General features: G+C 44.7%; 1 long non-coding RNA gene across 1 annotated transcript in view; it reads left to right on the top strand.

Annotated features, from left to right (window-relative positions):
• Nucleotides 1-2147: 2147 nt before the first annotated feature.
• LOC145509330 (uncharacterized) overlaps nt 2148-19767 on the top strand; it is a 31924-nt gene continuing 14304 nt past the window's right edge. Inside the window, exons 1-2 of the long non-coding RNA XR_014055998.1 lie at nt 2148-2272; nt 14833-15038. This is a non-coding gene — a long non-coding RNA (uncharacterized LOC145509330). The remainder of the gene's footprint in view (nt 2273-14832; nt 15039-19767) is intronic.

Below are 19767 nucleotides of genomic sequence, written 5' to 3'. Positions count from 1 at the left end.
TGCTCAGTCATGTCCGATTCTTTGTGACCCCATGGACTGTAGCCCACCAGGCTCCTCAGTCCATGGGATTTCCCAGGCAGGAATACTGGAGTGGGTTGACTTTCCTTTCTTCAGGGGGTCTTCTCCACCTGGGGATAGAAGACCCTGGAGAACAGGGTTCTCCTACATTGCAGGCATATTCTTTACCATCTGAGCCACCAGGGAAGCCATCATGAAAGGATGGGCAGCGTCTAAACCTTAAAGAAATTTTGTGAAAAAGGTACTGCATTTTATCGAAATGCAAAAAATGCAAAAAAATGAAAATTAAATTTGAGCCATTTTTAAGTGTGTAGTTTGGTGGCATGAAGTACAATCCCATTGCAGTGCAACCATAGCCGCCATCCACCTCCACAATGTTTTCATCTCCCAAGACTGAATGTCTCAAACTTTTATACCATCTTCCCTGTCTTGGATGTTTTCACAAGTACAAACCCCCTTCTCACATTCATGATGATAACTAGTAAGTCACTAGTGCTGCAACCAATATCCATTTTTGATGGTCAGGATGCTGAAAAGTGAATCCTCAGTGTCAGCTGGGATCTGTGGGCTGAAGCCTGGTAACACTGGCTCTGGGGGGTGTCTAGGATGTGCAGCGAGAGGACGGCCCCCGGGCATGCTTTCTGCTTTCCTGATCACACATGTGTGAGTTCGAGCTGAAACTAGCTGGCATGCGTGTGCGCGCGCACACACACACACACACTTGCACACTGACTGTACTGAAACAAGTTGAAGTAAGTCACAGAAGCCACTACAACCAGTACAAAGCATGACCCTGGACACTGAGCAGGTGCCCAGCAAGTGTTTACCAAGGAGAAAATAACAGAGAGAATGAACAAGAGTGGAGAAATGGGCTGTTGTGAGTCACAGTCTTAGGAATCTGACTCTTGGCATTTTGTGGTTCTGACTTACAGGGCCACTATAGCTTTCATATTCTTGCAACACTGATAAGGACAATTGTTCTGGCCTGGACATTGCCTAGGGGTATCCCCGAGTCCTGCTTTCCTAGAATTCCCCGTGTAGAGTCACCACCCGTCTCTCCTGCCCACCCAGCTTCCTTGAGCCCCGGGCAGCGCTGGGATTTCCAGAGGAGCAGAGTGCCCTGGGGATGGAATCACTTCCCGTGGCCTCGGACCAGCACAGACATGCCGTGGAGCCGCAGTCAGGGGTGAGCCCTGCTGGAACTGAAGATAGGCCCAGTGGTTGCTGTCTCCCCTTGTCCCTGCCATGATAGGAATATTCACACACTGAGGATGGGGAAGTCATTCTGGCTTGTACACAATTTAACTGGGGCTTGACGCCAACAAACTAGAGAGTTTGTGGCCTTTTAAATGGTCATCGTACATTTGCTTTAACCATGAAAGAGAAGAATGCATTTAAAAATCAAAACGGAGTAACTGTGGGGTCTTCTGCAGTGGCTCAGTGGTAAAAAATCCCCCTGCCAATGCAGGAGACACAGGTTCCATCCCTGATTGCGGAAGATCCCACCTACTGTGGAGCAACTAAGCTCATGTACCGCAACTATTGAACCTGTGCTCTAGAGTCTGGGAGTCGCAACTACTGAAGCCCGCACACCTAGAGCTCATGCTCCACAACAAGAGAGGCCACAGTGATGAGAAGCCCATGTACACCACAACCAGAGAGCAGGCCCCACAGACAGAAACTAGAGAAAAACCTGAACAGCAATGAAGACCCAGCAGAGCCAAAAATAAATAAATACATGTATATTTAATGGAGTAACTGTGGTTCAGACATCCAAAATGCAGCCGGTCATTGCGGATGTGGGTTCAAGACACATTCCTGCTTCCCCAAGAACTTGAACTTTGAATTGTATCAAAGGACACCACTAGCCACTCTCAGAACAGTACATGCAGCCAGCTGCCCGAGGCCACCTCATGATCTCAAGGTCCCTCCCAGGCTCTGCAACCATTTCAGACCCCACCCCATCCTTCCTGAATAAGCACCCTTGCTTCTTCCCAGCTCCAAGTGTAATTCTTGAAAAACAACTTACATTACCTGATTTTTTACAGTTTTTGCCTTTACAAGTGTTAGTCAGTGAGTCATGTCTGACTCTTTGTGACCTCATGGACTGTCGCCTGCCAGGCTTCTATGTCCATGGAATCCTCCAGGCAAGAATACTGGAGTGGGTTGCTATTTCCTTCTCCAGGGATCAAACCAGGGTCTCCTGCATTGCAGGCAGATTCTTTATTACAAGCTACCCTCATTTTGTATTCAGGTACAATATAGTTCAAGTCTTCTTGAATCTGTGTCTCCCAGGCTAAAGGACCCTGTTTGACTCTAACTAAGCTCTCTTCTATTCCTTTGATTGACTGTTTATTGATTATTTCTGTTGACATCCACAAGTTTGGTCAGAGGCCCCCAGGAAAGGGGGAAGTGAGGAGAACTGGGTGTGAGCTTTCATACTGTGGATAGGCTTGGGGTGTGTGTGTTGGGGGTGGATTTATGGTTGGGGGAGGGGAAACAGGACCAACCTCACCTTCCAACCCCTGGGGACCAGTGGCTGAAAGAGGCTTCCCTGACGGCCCAGTGGTTAGGACTCTGTGCTTTCACAGAGGGCCTGGGTTCAATCCCTGGTCAGGGAATTAAGACAGCTGGCGCAGCCCCCTCCCCCCAAAAAACCAGAGTGTTGGAGACACATAGGATGTTGTCTTTGCCTGAATCTGGATTGGTTATGGTTAAAAAAAGAAGGAAGGTGTCAGTAGAATGTAGTTTCTACAGCAGATGTGTATAAACAAGCGTGTCTGAAATTGGAAGGGACTGGGGAAAACTACTGCGATGGAGCTGGTCTGGGAACATGGGAAGGAAGGTGACAGTGACAGGGGACATTGTGTACACACGAGGGGCAGCAGGGGGGCCACTGCTCTAAATGTCAGGTGCCCACCTTCCCCGTCCTTCCTCCACTGCCTGGGGCCTCGAGGGGCACTCTCTCTGTTTTCCTTTAACCACGGTTTTCACTCTGACAGAACTCTGGTTCTCAGGCTCATTTCCTCCTGTCTTATGATCAGGATCCTGGAATAGAGTGAGTGATTTAACAAAATTTTTTTTAATGAGAATTAACCTGACATTAGCCTTGTCTTAAGCGTTCAGTCCCCTAGGCTGCAGCTGGCTCCTGGACTTGCCCATCCATACCATCACGGGTCCTGGGTGATTTGAACCTTGTGATTGTCTATCTCTCTGTCCTCCAAAAATCATTCCATGTTCCCTCTACCTCTGACTTAGAATGGGAGAAGACAAGGGGCGAGAGAGAGGATGGTGTGTGAAGGGAACTGAGTTTCTGGCATCTCTCTTTAAAATTGAGATGAATGCTCACATTAACCTGTGACATGGAAGTATTTATGCTAATTAGGATATTAAAATTCATGGCTAGTAATAACTTCTTTGTTTATTGCTGAAAGCTAGACATAATGTGACAAGACCGTTCAGGCATGTTTATAACTCTCCTTTGGGCGGTCCCTGTTACAGATGAGTGAGGCAAACCAGTGAGGTCAGCTGATCTCCTTTTTTATCTTTCCTTTTTTAAAAAGTAAAAGCTGGAGAAATGAGGCTTGTTTGGATCATGTGTGTTTCTCTGGAAAACATCTTCATTGTTCAGGGTGAGAAGTTGAAGGGTTATTTTTGTGCATCTCTGTTTTTAGCTGCAGATCAACACTGCTGGCTCACGGTGGAAGCCCCTTTGTATGAAACATCCCTTTCTGCATCAGTCCCTTGGGCATAGCACGTGCCAAATCATCAAACCTCGTAGGCTGGCGGATTATCTGTGGAGAGGAAACATCTTGATACCTCCCTGAGATGTGTTATGTCAGAGAAAGTATGTCACAGATGCCCCCGCTAGGGCTGCGATGCCAGGGGCCAGGCCCTCCAACTCACCTGCCTAGGGACTGTTAGCTATCATCTCTCATTACCCAACTGTGTACACTTGGCTGCCATCTTCTTAAAGACACTTACGCAGTGGTGCTTTGTAACGACGTCAATTCTTTTCCTGTCTGACCTAGAAGATTACGGTGACTCAATGCTGGCTGGTCAACCTTAAAGATTAAATCGAGGACGTTGGCTTAATGATTTTAACAGCTAGTGTAAAGGATTTCCCAAGTAAGAGAATCATGGTATCAAACATGGTTGGGAATTTTATTCGGTCTTAAAGAGAAAGTAAGTAGCACAGTGAAGGCATATTTGTATGATTGTATCTTTTAACAAATGAGCTTCACATTTAAAAAATCTAAACAGAAATGAGGAGATAAGAGTCTTAGGAACAGTCAACATGTGCTACACTCATAACATGCTCCACTACATGAATTAATATCTGATTGTACGGTGGTAATTATGCAAGAATCTTTACTATTCTATGATGATCATTATTTTCTGAGTTGAATTCCTTTACTTGCTCTAGTTCAGCATTTTTCAAACATTCATATGCTTAAGAATCTCTGGGGAGCTGGGTCATAATGCAGATCCTGGGGCCACGTCCTCAGACCTTGGTGGGTCTGGGCAGCTGGCTACCTGTCCTGGGCTGCCTTGCCCAGGTATATCTGGGCACTGGGTGTAGCACCCAGGTCAGATGGAAGGAGTAGGGTGAAAAGAAACCTCCTCCTTGCTTTGGAGAAGGAAATGGCAACTGACTCCAATATTCTTGCCTGGAGAATCCCAGGGATGGAGGAGCCTGGTGGGGTGCTGTCTGTGGGGTCGCACAGAGTCGGACACAACAGAAGCGACTTAGCAGCAGCAGCAGCAGCAGCAACCTGGCTTCACAGGGTGTGATTTCCCTCAAATTTACCAAAGTCTTATCTTTTCCCTTTGAGGAGAATCAGCTCAAATGATTTTTAAAAAAGTACTGGGCATAGACTCTGTGGATGAACAAGAGAAGTAAGACAAATGTTGACAACCCAGAAGTTCCTCTTCCTTTGGGATTTATTTTTCCTGCTGCTTTTTTGGAAGGCAGCAATGACATGAGGCTTCTTGGGAACACTATGATTTCCATCCTCTGCCTTCCTTTTCTTAAAATCAATGTAAAACACAATAGATTTTCTTTATTTGCCCTTTCTCAAGTGGAGACTGAGCCTGACACTTGGCAACATTGAGTCGTACAAAAGAAACAGACCACCTGGTCCCAGACCTTAGGATGGTCACAGATGTCATAGCATTCAGAAAGCACTCCTACGCTTCAGCTGAAATGCATGCCCTGCCTATTTCCAAATAGCCAACTCCCGCCTATGGCTTCACGGTCAATGCCCTTTGCTCCACGAAGCTTTCCATAATCTTCCATTCCCACGGGAGAGACGTCACAGTGTCCTGAGTAAAAGCACAGACTCTGGAGCCAGACATACTGTATTCAAGTCTCAAACACCATTTGGCATCTGTGCAACCATAGGCAAGTTGCTCAACCTCTCTGTGCCTGCATCTCCACCCCTATAAAACAGGGCTATGAAGAGCACACTCCATAGCTCCATTAATTAAATGTGTCAGTGTATGTGAAGCTCCTATAAGAATGCCTCGCTTACATAATTTAACGTGTGAAATTATTACCCTCCTGACCTATTTTATTTTTCACAAAATTATCCCAAAGCTCTTTAATGAGTGCCTTCCTTTTTAAAATTTTTATTGGAGTATAATTGCCCTACAGTGCTGTGTCTGTTGTGTTAGTTTCTACTTTACAGCAAAGTTAGTCAGCCATTCATATACATATATCCCCTGTTTTTTGGATTTCCTTCCCATTTAGGTCACCACACAGAGTATTGAGTAGAGTTCCCTGTGCTCTACAATAGATTCTCAGTAGTTATCTGTTTTATACATCATCCTGTATATATGTCAGTCCCAATCTCTGTACCTTCTGAGTTCCAAACCAACTACCTACAGGTCTTGGCTACCCTATAGGAACCATAAACTTGATATAGACAGATAGACTGATGGAGTAGAACAGACAGCCCAAAAACAAACCTTTGCGTTTATGGTCAAATATTCTTTGATGAGGCCACAAAGACCATTCAACTGTGAAATGATGATCTTTCCGATGAATGGTGATCAGAAAACTGGCTGTCTTCATGCAAAAGAATGTAGTTGGACCCTTTTCTTACATAGAATAAAAAATTAACTCAAAATAAAATATCTAAACAAAAGACCCCAAACTATAAAACTTCTGGAGGAAAACATAGGGGGAAATCTTAATAACATTGGATTTGCCAGTGATTTCTTAGATATGGCACCAAAACAAATGGGTGTTTGGACAAATAGACAAATGGGACCACATCAAACTTAAAAACTTTTGTGCATCAAAGGACACTATCAACAGAGGGAAAAGGCTGCCTATGGAAAGGGAGAAATATTTGTGTTGAGCCAGTGCAAGTGGAGGGCTGAGAGACAGAGTAAGTGTGTCTACTTACTGACCCCAAGTAGACACACGCTACTTGGGGTCAGCGTGGAGTACACAAGAGAAAGGGTTTGGTGCATGTGAAGGTCACTGGTCACAGTGAGGGTAAGAAAAGTTCTTGAGGGAGAGACCAGCCTTATCTCACTGATGCACTTGTCTCCTGGGCTGAGTGTCACAGCTTGTTTGTGAAGCTGTTGAGGCAGCAGGACAGTATGAACAAGTGTTTACAGTGTAATTTGCAAATCATATATCCAACAAGAAGTTAATATCCAGAGTATATAAAGAATTCCTATAATTCAAAAGCAAAAAAAATCAAATAACCTGATTTTAAAAATGGGCAAAAGACTTGAATAGATGTTTTCCCAAAGAAGATAAACAAATGGCCAAAAGACATTTGAAAAGATGCTCAACATCACTGATCATCAGAGAAATGCAAATAAAACCACAGTGAGATATCACTGCACAGTAACTAGAATGACTACTATCAAAAACACACACATACACAAAACAGAAAATAGCAAGTGTTAGTAAGGATGTGGAGAACTGGGAAAGCTAAGTTTTATACTGTTTGTGGATTGTAAAATGGTGCAGCATCTGTGGAAAACAGTGTAGCAGTTCCTCCAAATGTTAAACAGAATCACCATATGAACCAGCAATCTTATTTCTGGGCATGTACCCAAAGTAATTGAAAGTAGTCTCAAGGAGATATTTGCATAGCCAAGTTAATAGCAGCACTTTTCTTAATACCAAGAGGTGGAAGCAACCCGAATGTTTATTGATGGATGAACAGATGAATGAAGGTGGTATGTCCGTACAATGGAATATAAGTCAGCCTTGAAAAGGAAGGAAATTCTCTTGCATGCGACCACATGGATGAAACTTGGAGACATTATGCTATATGAAATGTCAGTCACAAAAAGACAAATACTGTACAGTTCCACTCCTAGAAGGTTCTTAGAGTATCAAATTCACAGAGTAGAGTGGTGGTTGCTAAGGGATGGGGGTGGGAGTGGAGGAGTTTTTGTTTAACGAACAGAGTCTCACTTTTGCAAGATGAGAAAGTTCTGGAGATGGACGGTGATGATGGTGGTACAACAAGGTGAATATACTTAACATCACTGAGCTATATACTTAAAATTGATTATCAATACTTTGGCCACCTGATGGGATGAGCCGACTCATTGGAAAAGACCCCAGTGCTAGGAAAGATTGAGGGCAAGAGGACAAGGGGGCAACAGAGAATGAGATGGTTAGATGGCATCACTGACTCAATGGACATCAGTTTGAGCAAACTCAAGGAGACAGTGAAGGACAGGGAAGCCTGACGTGCTGCAGTTCATGGGATTGCAAAGAGTGGGACATGGCAGCAACTGAACAGCAACAGCCATGTTACAAAAAAAACAGGTGTATCATTTTCCACTTGTGATCCCATTTTACCCTGGATTATGAGGATTCTTTGTTGCAAGTCAGCAAAACTAACTCTAGATAATGCCAGTAGAAAAGGAATCGACTGCCCACTCAGTATGCTTAACTGATTGGAAGATGCCCAGTTTTTCATCTCCTAACACATCACATCAAAAACCACCCCATGATGGATGCATCCATAGTGGATGAGTTAGGTGCTGCCCACATCCCCTGTCAAGTTTGTCTCTCAGGGGCTGACAGAGGGTAGCAGTCAGCTGGGCTTTACCGGAGGGAGCTGCCTGACCCCAGGCTGCCCCCACACTCTGTGACTAGTCCACCTGGGGTTCCAGCCTCTGCTCCACATCTGCACACCAGGCAGCTCTGCAGGTCCACCTGCCACTGGGCTCCCTGTGGGGGTGCTGAGCCTCCTGGGCCCTCACCTGCTCACCACTATTGTTCTGGGGAGCCCTCCCCCATCAACCTTCTGCACTCACGTCTCCTCAGAGGCTTTTTTCCTGGGGACCTGGCCTGAGACAACGCGTCACCAGTTGATTGAGTGTCTCCTTTTCTTTCTTAATGTTCCATAAAATGAAGGTGTGACTTACCACCGATGGCGTCTTAGATTCCTTAAAATTAGCTGGGAGTCAGCCAAGTTCAAGAGTGGGGGAGGTGGAGAAACAGGCTGTTGGTGGAGACCAGGTCTCAAAGGGAATTGGGCACCCTGCTGCTGAGATGATTTTGTCATGAAGGAAAGTCAGCTGAGCAAATCTGGTTTTAAAAAGTTGTGGCTGATTGAGGGGGGATTAGAAGGTGAGAAAGCACAAGGTCTGGGTCAGAGGAAGCAGAACCGGCAGCTGAAGAGTCCACTCTAGAGGCTGGTGAGGAGCGGGTGCATGCAAGGTCCTCGTGTGTGTGCTTAGTTGCTCCATGGACTGTAGCCCGCCAGGCTCCTCTGTCCATAGGATTCGCAGACAAGAATACTGGAGGAGGTTGCCACTTCATACTCCAGGGGATCTTCCTGACCCAGGGATCAAATCCATGTCTCTTGTGAATCCTGCATTGACAGGTGGATTCTTTACCACTAGCGCCATCTGGGAAGCCCTCACAAGGTCCTTAGGGAGGTGGAATTTGAGATATCGTTATGTTAAAGGCCGTGCAGATTTCTGGAAGGACTCTGGCTTGGCTTTGGGACCACATCTCAACAAGCTCATGATGTGACTGCCCACAGGGTGCCCCATAATTGTGTATGCCACTGACAAAGGAAAACATGTTCCCAATTCAACCGTGAATTTGAGACAAATCCCAATCTCAGATGTGCCGAAAAGTAACAAAGTATGCATTTTAGACTTGAAAAGACATAGTACTTGATCTCTCTCAAGTCGGTTGAAGCCACCCACTCTGGGAAGTCTTCCTGCCTCCCTAAGATTGAGTGAGATGCCCCCTGGATGTTTTCATAGCAAGCGGTGCTCAGTCTTGTGTTAGTCCTGTCATCCTCTTAATGCTATTTTGGACTTCGTGAGAAGACATCTGTAAATGCCTAACCTGTGATCAGCTCTCTTCTGGGGTCAGGGATCAGTAAGTGGAAATAGGAGGAAATCCGATCAGATAGCCCACCGTTGTCTTGTGGTCTCTGGTCCACTTGACTGTGGACTCCTTGGCACAGCATCATTGCAGCCCAGCAGCTGGTACCATGCTCAACACATGTTGGGCACAATAAAGATTTGTTGTGAGAGTGATGAATCCATTAAAGGGCATTTTTCTTGCAGCAGCTGGTACAGGAACCCACCCTGGACCAGACCTCTATCTGTTCACCATTCTCCAAGTTATTCTTGATTTTGTCTTTGCTTGGTAATCGCCATAGTCTTGAACACTCACTCCTTTTCCCCCATAATCCTAACCAAACTAATGCCCTGGCATGCCTAACCTCCCCCATTATTCATCTTTCCCACCAGCTGGTCCATTTATTACAGCTGATACTGACACATCACAATCACCCAAAGTCCACAGTTCACATCAGGATTAACTTTGGCGGTGTATGTTCTGTGGCTGTGGACAAATGTCTCAGGGCATACATGCATTATAACAATATCATTCAGAGTATTTTCACTATGCTAAAAATCCTCTGTGCTCACCTAGTCATCCCTTTCTACTCACCCCTAAACCCCTGGAAAACAAACATCTTTTTACTGTCTTCATAAATTTACCTTTTTAAGAATGCCATGTAGTTGGAATCATACAGTATGTAGCCTTTTCGGGTTGGCTTCTTTTACCTATGCTATACTATGTCACTTCAGTCATGTCTGACTCTTGCAACCCCACGAACTATATAGCTTGCCAGGCTCCTCTATCTATGGGATTCTCCAGGCAAGAACACTGGAATGGGTTGCCATGTCCTCCTCCAGGGAATCTTCCCAACCCAAGGAACAAACCTGTGTCTAATTATGTCTCCTGCATTGGCAGAAGAGTTCTTTACCACTATCACCACCTGGGAAGCCCTCTTTTACTTAGTAATAGGCACATAAGTTTTCCCCCATTCTTTTCTTGGTTTGAGAGCTCATTTATTTATATTTTTTAAAATGCTGAATAATATTACATTTCCCAGATGAACCACCATTTATTATTCATCGATTCACCTATTGCAGGGCATCCTGGTTTCTTCCAAGTTTTGGCAATTATGAATAAATTGCTGCTACAATTATCCACATTCTTACAGATCAGCTCAGTTCACAGTTATTTCTTCTTCCATTCCCTCAACTCCGCTCCTCTGTCCCACTCCACAGGCCAAGCCCAAATAGAAACTCGAGGGCAAAGGAACCTGCTGAAGCCATCTTGTGGCACAAAGCAGAGAGTCTGATAACAACCTTGAGGGGAGGTTGGTGTCATAAAGAAAAATGGAGCATCGTCTTTACCTCTAGGGGCTTCCCATCTACAAAAGACATTTGCAAAACTCATGAAACCCTGAAATCAGGTAACAATGAGCTGTAAAGTTGATTGATGTGAGATTTAGTCAAAGAAGAAATGATTGTGAACTGAGAATGAGGGAAAGATGAGACTGGACCTAGGGGCTTGGGTTGGTCTGGGGGCTGGCCTTTCTAATTCTGTATTCCAGCGGCCACATGCATCAGGTCACCCCATCTTTCCCTACAGGTGCTACAGCAGCTCATCCCTCCCCTTGAAAGGCTCTTTCTCCAGCCCTTTTCTTCCTAGCTCACATTGGGTGCCACCTACCCACAATTTAATTCTCAACTTCAAGGCCAACTTCTCTGGGGTCCTCTCTGACCACCAAGGACTTGCTAAGGATTGTTCCCCCTTCCTATGATAACTGAACAGATGCCAGGCAAAGTATTTGCATCTTTATTCAATCCAAACAGACCTGCACCCTACAGTATGAAATATTCTCTGTATACACGCAGTTTTAGGCAGTGCAGGGTAATTCTGGGGATGCTGATACTCAACTCTTGGCAATGATGCTGGGTGCCATGGATGCTTGGCATAGACTGAGTCTCCTGGACCAAAGGAGCATGTGTGGCACATGGTTCTAGCATGCCTGCCTGCCCCATCTTAATCAGGGAACTGGGTTGCCATCATTCTGGTCTCTTGTGGATGGTGGGCTCTGGGTAGCAGGTCTGGTTGCCTCTCTCCAGCACCTGAAAACTGACACAGATGCAGCAGCAGGTGTACAGGGAGGGAGGCCCACCAGGGAAATGCGTGCGTGTGTGTCTGTGTGCATGGATGTGTGTGCATGTGTGAAGGAGCACGTGTGCCTGTAGAGACAGGTCCAGTTCAGGTTTGTCCCTCTGGAGAGGGTGGCACAGATAGCAAGGTCCCTGCTGGTGGCCGTGGACAGTGCACAGGGACTGCAGCCCCAAAGATCAAAGCTTTAAAGGGCTCCCACCTTGGTCCTTGCAGAGCCCTGAATGCTGCTTGGGGACCAGCGGCGGCAGCATCGGTGACATTACCGAGTTTGCGGCAGAGACCTTCAGGCTACACCCTAGACCTGCTGGAGCATCTCCACACACTCCCCCAAAGATTGATGTGTACCTCTGAGTGGGAAATGCAAGGCCTCCCCAGTTCCACCAACTTAATGTTTTGTCCAATCACTCCTGACTTCAACACTCCCAACATTTTCAAATGATGAATTTTCATTGTTGTTGTTTAGCTGCTCAGTCGTGTCCACTGTTTTATGACTCTAGGGACTGTAAGTTCGCCAGGTTCCTCTGTCCATGGGGATTCTCCAGGCAAGAATACTGGAGAGGGTTGCCATTCCCTTCTCTAAGGGATCTTGCCGACTCAGGGATTGAGTCCGGGACTTCTGCATTGCAGGCAGATTCTTTACTGTCCAAGCCATCAGCATTTTAAATCAGCTTTAAGAAAGTAAATGCCTGCTTATGAGCTTCTTGAGGGTGGGTCTGGCCTCCTGTACTCAACCCACAACCCTGGAAGTGAGCGTTAGTCCTGTTCCTGGCATAAGCTGATGGCCGGTGCACAACAGTGGAGTAGTGCCTTGGTTTATTTTTATTATGTCCCTGCAACGTATGTGTGAGTTGGGGTGATAATGACCAAGGGTCCATCTCTTTTTTTTCTAAAGATCTTTTTTTTTTTATGTGGACCATTTTTATAAAGTCTTTATTGTATTTGTTATGGCTTCCCAGCTGGTTCAGAATCCTCCTGCCAGTGAAGGAGATGTGGGTTTGATTCCTGGGTTAGGAAGATAACTTAGAGGAGGAAATTGCAACCCATTCCAGTATTCTTGCCTGGAAAATTCCATGGACAGAGGAGCCTGGCAGGCTACAGTCCATGGAGCCACAAAAGTGTGGGGCGTGACTGAGTGACTAAACAACAACAACGTGGGGATTGAGCAGAGTCAGACAAGCCTTTCTGGGAGGGATCCTCTTGAAGGATGACTTGGTATTCAACCAGCAGAGAGGGACAGAGAAGTCTTGTATTAGTTTACTGTTTTCATTTCATTTCATTTGTTCTGGAAACTGATAGTTGGAATTATTTTGATTTAGATTTTGAGATTGAATCTGTAATTTCAAACCTCTAGCTTTTGGAAAATTCATTTACTTTACAACCAAATGTAACTTTCTGGTTAAAAGAAGAAGAAAACATAAGAAGTTGCCTTTTGAGTTCAGTTCAGTTCAGTTGAGTCGCTCAGTCATGTCCGACTCTTTGCAACCCCATGAATTGCAGCACGCCAGGCCTCCCTGTCTATCACCAACTCCTGGAGTTTACCCAAACTCATGTCCATCGAGTCAGTGATACCATCCAACCATCTCATCCTTTGTCGTCCCCTTCTCCTCCCGCCCCCAATCCTACCCAGCATTAGGGTCTTTTCCAATGAGTCAACTCTTCGCATGAGGTGGCCAAAGTATTGGAGTTTCAGCTTCAACATCAGACCTTCCAATGAACACCAGGACTGATCTCCTTTAGGATGGACTGGTTGGATCTCCTTGCAGTCCAAGGGACTCTCAAGAGTCTTCTCCAGCACCACAGTTCAAAAGCATCAATTCTTCGGCACTCAGCTTTCTTCACCGTCCAGCTCTCACATCCATACATGACCACTGGAAAAACCATAGCCTTGACTAGACGGACTTTTGTTGGCAAAGTAATGTCTCTGCTTTTAAATATGCTATCTAGGTTGGCCATAACCTTCCTTCCAAGGAGTAAGCGTCTTTTAATTTCATGGCTGCAATCACCATCAGCAGTGATTTTGGAGCCCAAAAAATAACAGTCTGAAACTGTTTCCACTGTTTCCCCATCTACTTCCCATGAGGTGATGAGACCAGATGCCATGATCTTAGTTTTCTGAACGTTGAGCTTTAAGCCAACCTTTTCACTCTCCTCTTTCACCTTCATCAAGAGGCTCTTTAGTTCTTCTTCACTTTCTGCCATAAGGGTGGTGTCATCTGCATATCTGAGATTATTGATATTTCTCCCAGCAATCTTGATTCCAGCTTGTGTTTCTTCCAGCCCAGCGTTTCTCATGATATACTCTGCATATAAGTTAAATAAGCAGGGTAACAATATACAGCCTTGACCTTTTGAGTAATCCTTTGAGTAATGTTTAATAGAACTTTCTGTTTTGATGGATACTCGTGCTGTTTCATATGGTAGCCACTAGCCACGCTGCTGGGCACTTTTAATACAGCCAGCACAACCAAGGAACATAATTCTAAGTCATATTAAATTTTAACTAATTTAAGTATAAATAGCCCATATATGTATCTATAGTATTGAGCAGTGAAGCCTTGGAACACTAACAAAAATCTACTGATTTCGGGGGACAAATGGATTAAGAAGAGACAAGATATAATTTCTTTGAAATATTGAAGAGTTTTCATATCAAGAAAAATATGACCTGGAAAAATATTGTTCTCTATGTTCCGCAAGGTGTTTTGCCTAAGTGCTTGGAATCCTGCCAAATTTTGTGAGAAAGATTGTTCTGTGAACAACCTGTGTACAATTGGGAGGTGCTGCTTACGCTGGACAATTTTGTTTATCTTCCATTGAGATATTTAATTTTATTTGCTCATATGTGTTATATCCCTCCCTAGAAAGAGAATCCCAGGAATTTCCCTCCTGTGTGTTTTTTTTAACTAACTTTTGTGCTTTGGTCACACTGTGAGGGATGTGAGATCTTAGTGCCCAGACCAGGGATCAAACCTGCACCCTTGCATTGGGAGTGCAGAGCCTTAACCGCCTGGAGTCCCCTTGCACCCCCCTGCATTGGGAGTGCAGAGCCTTAACCGCCTGGAGTCCCCTTGCACCCCCTGCATTGGGGGTGCAGAGCCTTAACCGCCTGGAGTCCCCTTGCACCCCCCTGCATTGGGAGTGCAGAGCCTTAACCGCCTGGAGTCCCCTTGCACCCCCTGCATTGGGAGTACAGAGCCTTAACCGCCTGGAGCCCCCTTGCTGTGTATTTTCGATTTGCTTCTTTACGGTCCATGATGTCAGCTGGGGTTGTTAGCACAGTGAAACCACACTGAAGTTTTCTCCCATTCTTCTAGATCTTTGAGCATCAAATCTGGGGCTGATCTTGCCGCACTTGTGTAACCCACCTGTGAGGACCCCAGCGACTTCCCCAGCTCCACGGTCATCAGCAATTTCGAACTTACCAGTGTCGCCACACTTCACCATCACAGTTAGAAGCCAGAAGACAGCTGTGGAGCATGGCCTGATAAGAAGCTGGCATCTGCCTTTCTTTTAGCTGAAGGTGCCATGAGATCATCTCTCCTTCTCCCTGTGAACTTCCCCCATCTTCACGGCTATTGTGCAAGGTCTTATTTCCATGGCTCTCTGACCCTGGTTTCCCAGCTGGGGTGCAGCTGGAGTTGAACAATGGGCCTGCCCTGCTCTGTTAGCTCCGCATCTTCATACAATGTCCCCCACTGGGTGGACCCACCTTTGGTGTGTGGGAATCTCCTTGGAGGAAACTTAGCAGGTGCTGCCTAACTGCTGAGAGACCACCATGCACACCACCTCTGTTAACAACACACCTTCCAAACACTACATTTCCAATGTCTAAATTAAAAAAAAAAATTTACTTATTTGGCTGTACTAGGTCTTGGTTGTGGCATGTGGGATCTAGTTCCCTGACCAGGGGTTGAACCCCAGCCCCCTGCTTTGGGAGCTTGGAGTCTTAGCCACTGGACACTCAGAGAAGGACCCTCCAATTTCTAAATTTTTAATTTATTGGAACTATAGTTGGTGCAGCAATATTTCTGTAAAATAAGAGAATTTGACCAGTGCTCTATTTTCTTTGCCTATTTTGTGACCTCTGTTTCAAGTAGTCTTTGACACATTTTTCACTTTATGTTTACTAATTGAAATGTAGCTAGCTGTATCCAGTAAAGGACTTTAAGATTTTATAATTTTGTAAAGAAAACAAGCACTTTGATAGACATGATTATGACTACATTACATCAAATGATAAGGCTTGACTTTGGCAAAGAAACAATTTTCTCCCAACGTGGGAAATTTCTAACAAATAGTTTGCAAGCAACCAAAACTGTGAATTTATAGATAAGGATTCTGTTGGAATGAATCTCAACTATTTTACTTACCGGTTGAGAGAAAAGGTACCAGAGTAAAGAGGTAATTTTTTTATTTTTTATTTTAATTAAAAAAATTGAAGTATAGTTGCTATATAATATTATATGTTACAGGTGTACAATATAGTGATTCACAATTTTTAAAGCTTAAACTCCATTTACAGTTATAAAATATTGGCTATATTCCCCATGTTGTACAGTATATCCATGTAGCTTATTTTATACCTAATAGCTTGTACCTCTTACTCGCCTACCCCTAAATTGCCCCGCCCCCTTTCCCTCTCCACACTGGTAACCACTAGTTTGTTCTCTAGATCTGTGAGTCTGCTTCTTTTTAATTATAGTCACTAGTTCACTGTACTTTTTTAGATTCCACATATAACTGACAAGGGAAGAGGCATTTATATATTTATTAGACTTCACCATGCAGTGTGTGGGGTCTTAGATCACTGACCAGGGATTGAACCTGGGCCCCCCGGCAGTGAAAGTGCCAAGTTCTAACCACTGGATTACCAGGGAATTCCCTCAGTTCAGTTCAGTCGTTTAGTCATGTCCACCTCTTTGCGACCCTGTGGACTGCAGCACGCCAGGCTTCCTTGTCCATCACCAACTCCTGGAGCTTGCTCAGCCTCATGTCCATTGAGTCAGTGATGCCGTCCAACCATGTCATCCTCTGTCATCCCCTTCTCCTCCCACCTTCAATCTTTCCCAGCATCAGGGTCTTTTCCGATCAGTCAGTTGTTTGCATCAGGTGGCCAAAGTGTTGGAGTTTCAGCTTCAGCATCAGTCCTTCCAATGAATATTCAGGACTGATTTCCTTTGGGATTGACTGGTTTGATCTCCTTGCTGTCCAAGGGACTCTCAAGAGTCTTCTCCAATACTACAGTTCCAAAGCATCAACTCAGCTTTTTTTATAGTCCAACTCTCACATCCATACATGACTATTGGAAAAACCACAACTTTGAATAGGCGGGCCTTTGTTGGCAAAGTAATGTCTCTGCTTTTTAATATGCTGTCTAGATTGGCCATAGCTTTTCTTCCAAGGAGCAAGTGTCTGTTAATTTCATGGCTGCAGTCACCATCTGCAGTGATTTTGGAGCCCCCCAAAATAAAGTCTGTCACTGCTTTCGTTGTTTCCCCATCTATTTGCCATGAAGGGATGGGACTGGATGCCATGATCTTCGTTTTTTGTATGTTGAGTTTTAAGCCAACTTTTCCACTCTCCTCTTTTGCTTTCATCAAGAGGCTCTTTAGCTCCTCTTCATTTTCTGCCATGGGATTGGTATCATCTGTACATCTTAGGTTACTGATATTTCTCCCGGCAATCTTGATTCCAGCTTTTGCTTCATCCAGCCTGGCATTTCACATGATGTACTCTGCATATAAGTTAAATAAGCAGGGTGACAATATACAGCCTTGACATACTCCTTTCCCAATTTGGAACCAGTCTGTTGTTCCATGTCCAGTTCTAACTGTTGTTTCCTGACCTACATACAGGTTTCTCAGGAGGCAGGTAAGGTGGTCTGATATTTCCATCTCTTGAAGAATTTTCCACAGTTTGTTGTAATCTACATGGTCAAAGGCTTTGGCATAATCAATAAAGCAGAAGTAGATGTTTTTCTGGAATTTTCTTGCTTTTTCTATGATCCAACAGATGTTGGCAACTTGATCTCTGGTTCCTCTGCCTTTTCTAAATCCCCTTGAACATCTGGAAGTTCTCAGTTCACGTACTGTTGAAGCCTGGCTTGGAGAATTTTGAGCAATACTTTGCTAGCGTCTGAGATGAGTGCAGTTGTGCGGTAGTTTGAACATTCTTTAGCAGTGCCCTTCTTTGGGATTGAAATGAAAACCGACATTTTCCAATCATGTGGCCACTGTTGAGCTTTCCAAATTTGGTGGCATATTGAGTGCAGCACTTTCACAGCATTGTCTTTTAGGATCTGAAATAGCTCAACTGGAATTCCATCACCTCCACTAGCTTTGTTCGTAGTGATGCTTCCTAAGGCCCACTTGACTTCTCACTCCAGGATGTCTTGCTCTAGGTGAGTGATCACACCATTGTGGTTATCTGGGTCATGAAGATGTTTTTTGTATAGTTCTTCTGTGTATTTTGCCACCTCTTATTGATATCTTCTGCTTCTGTTAGGTCCATATTATTTCTGTCCTTTATTGAGCCCATCTTTGCAAGAAATGTTCCCTTGGTATCTCTAATTTTCTTGAAGAGATCTCTAGTCCTTCCCATTCTATTGTTTTCCTCTATTTCTTTGCATTGCTCACTGAGGAAGGCTTTTTTATCTCTCCTTGTTATTCTTTGGAACTCTGCATTCAGATGGATATATCTTTCCTTTTTTCTTTTTCCTTTATATTTTCTTCTTTTCTCAGCTATTTGTAAGGCCTCCTCAGACAACCATTTTGCCTTTCTTTTTCTTGCAAATGGTTTTGATCACTGCCTTCCATACAATGTCACAAACCTCCATCCATAGTTCTTCAGGCACTCTGTCTATCAGATCTAATCCCTTGAATCTATTTCTCACTTCCACTGTATAATCGTAAGGGATTTGACTTAGGTCATACCTGAATGGTATAGTGGTTTTCCCTACTTTCTTCAATTTAAATCTGAATTTGACAATAAGGAGTTCATAAATTCCCTGGAAAGAGGTTATTTTTAAAAGTGAAATTCCAATCGCATGATTGTGAAGTCAAAGAAGAAAACTGTTCCCATTGAAAAATTCTGTGTTTGTACACACCAAAAAGCTAGATTTTAAAGTTTTCTGTCTGTTCTCCAAGTTTCTCGGGTTCAGGTCAGTCATTACATCAGGTCAATGTACAGAGTAACAGAGCTCTTGTCTTCCAGCTCCTGTCCAATTAGTCCCGGGGCTTTGCCATCCCTCAGCACTGCTGTCTCTAAAGACTTCAGGTGCTGCTCCTCCTGCTCAGGAACAAAACCCCCCACCTCCTCCCACATCTCTGAGCTTCAGTGGGGTCATTTTATAGCTGAGCCACATATGATCCATGTGTATTTTTGAACAGAGAATTGGGGAAAGATACACATCTCATGCCAATTCACTGGCTGCAGATTTCTGGTTCCACACATGTATTTGTCTGCAACCTGGGCTGTCTTGGGAGCATAAGGAATGACACTGGTTACCTGTAACAGATTGAGAGCTCAGGTAGACAAAGGTCACAGACTAAGAAGCTGGCATGCCAAACACAGGTAATGCCAGTCATGGTTCTAAATGGTTAGCATATATTAATTTAATCAATCTTTCCAGCAAACCTACAGGACAGCTACCATCCCTGTTCTCACTTTATAGACAGAGTGTGTGTGTGTGTGTGTGTGTGTGTGTGTGTGTGTGTGTCTGACAAAGTGATGTGTCATCACTCACAGCCCCAGAGCTGCAGGACTGGACTTGAACCCAGGCAGTTTGCCAGCTGCTCTCACCCCTGCACTCTAGCATCTCTCTAGAGGGCAAAGCACTGGGGTTTACAGTATCTCCATTATTCCAGGTGATTATCTAAGAGTCATTTTCAAGCTTTTCTTTGGTTTCACAATGTGGCCCACATCACCCATGTTGGCCCCAGGTCTGCAAGCTGCAGAGATGTGCACCTCTGAGGGCTCTGGATTTAAACAATGCTGCTCTCCTTGGTCTCCTGGTCATCGGATGATTTTTAGTTCCTTATTTATTCTCATTCATTCAGAAATGGAACTTGAAACGTGCTACGGTGCAAGATGAAAAGATGATTTTTGCAAGGTGTGGAGGCTTGCGAAAATTAACCCAAGGCTCCTGGGAACAGGGGAGCTCAGAGTCCCCCCCCCCACTTCTCCCCCCAACCCCCATTTGGAAAGCAAGTGCTCCCGGGAGGGCCCCAGCAGGTGCAGATTTCTGGTCC

Source organism: Giraffa tippelskirchi, chromosome 6 (genome assembly GCF_054371585.1).
Source record: "Giraffa tippelskirchi isolate mGirTip1 chromosome 6, T2T-mGirTip1v1.2.pri, whole genome shotgun sequence".
NCBI classification, from domain to species: Eukaryota; Metazoa; Chordata; class Mammalia; order Artiodactyla; family Giraffidae; genus Giraffa; species Giraffa tippelskirchi.
Note: the sequence above shows the minus strand (reverse complement) of the source record. Positions and strands in the feature narration are given on the sequence as shown.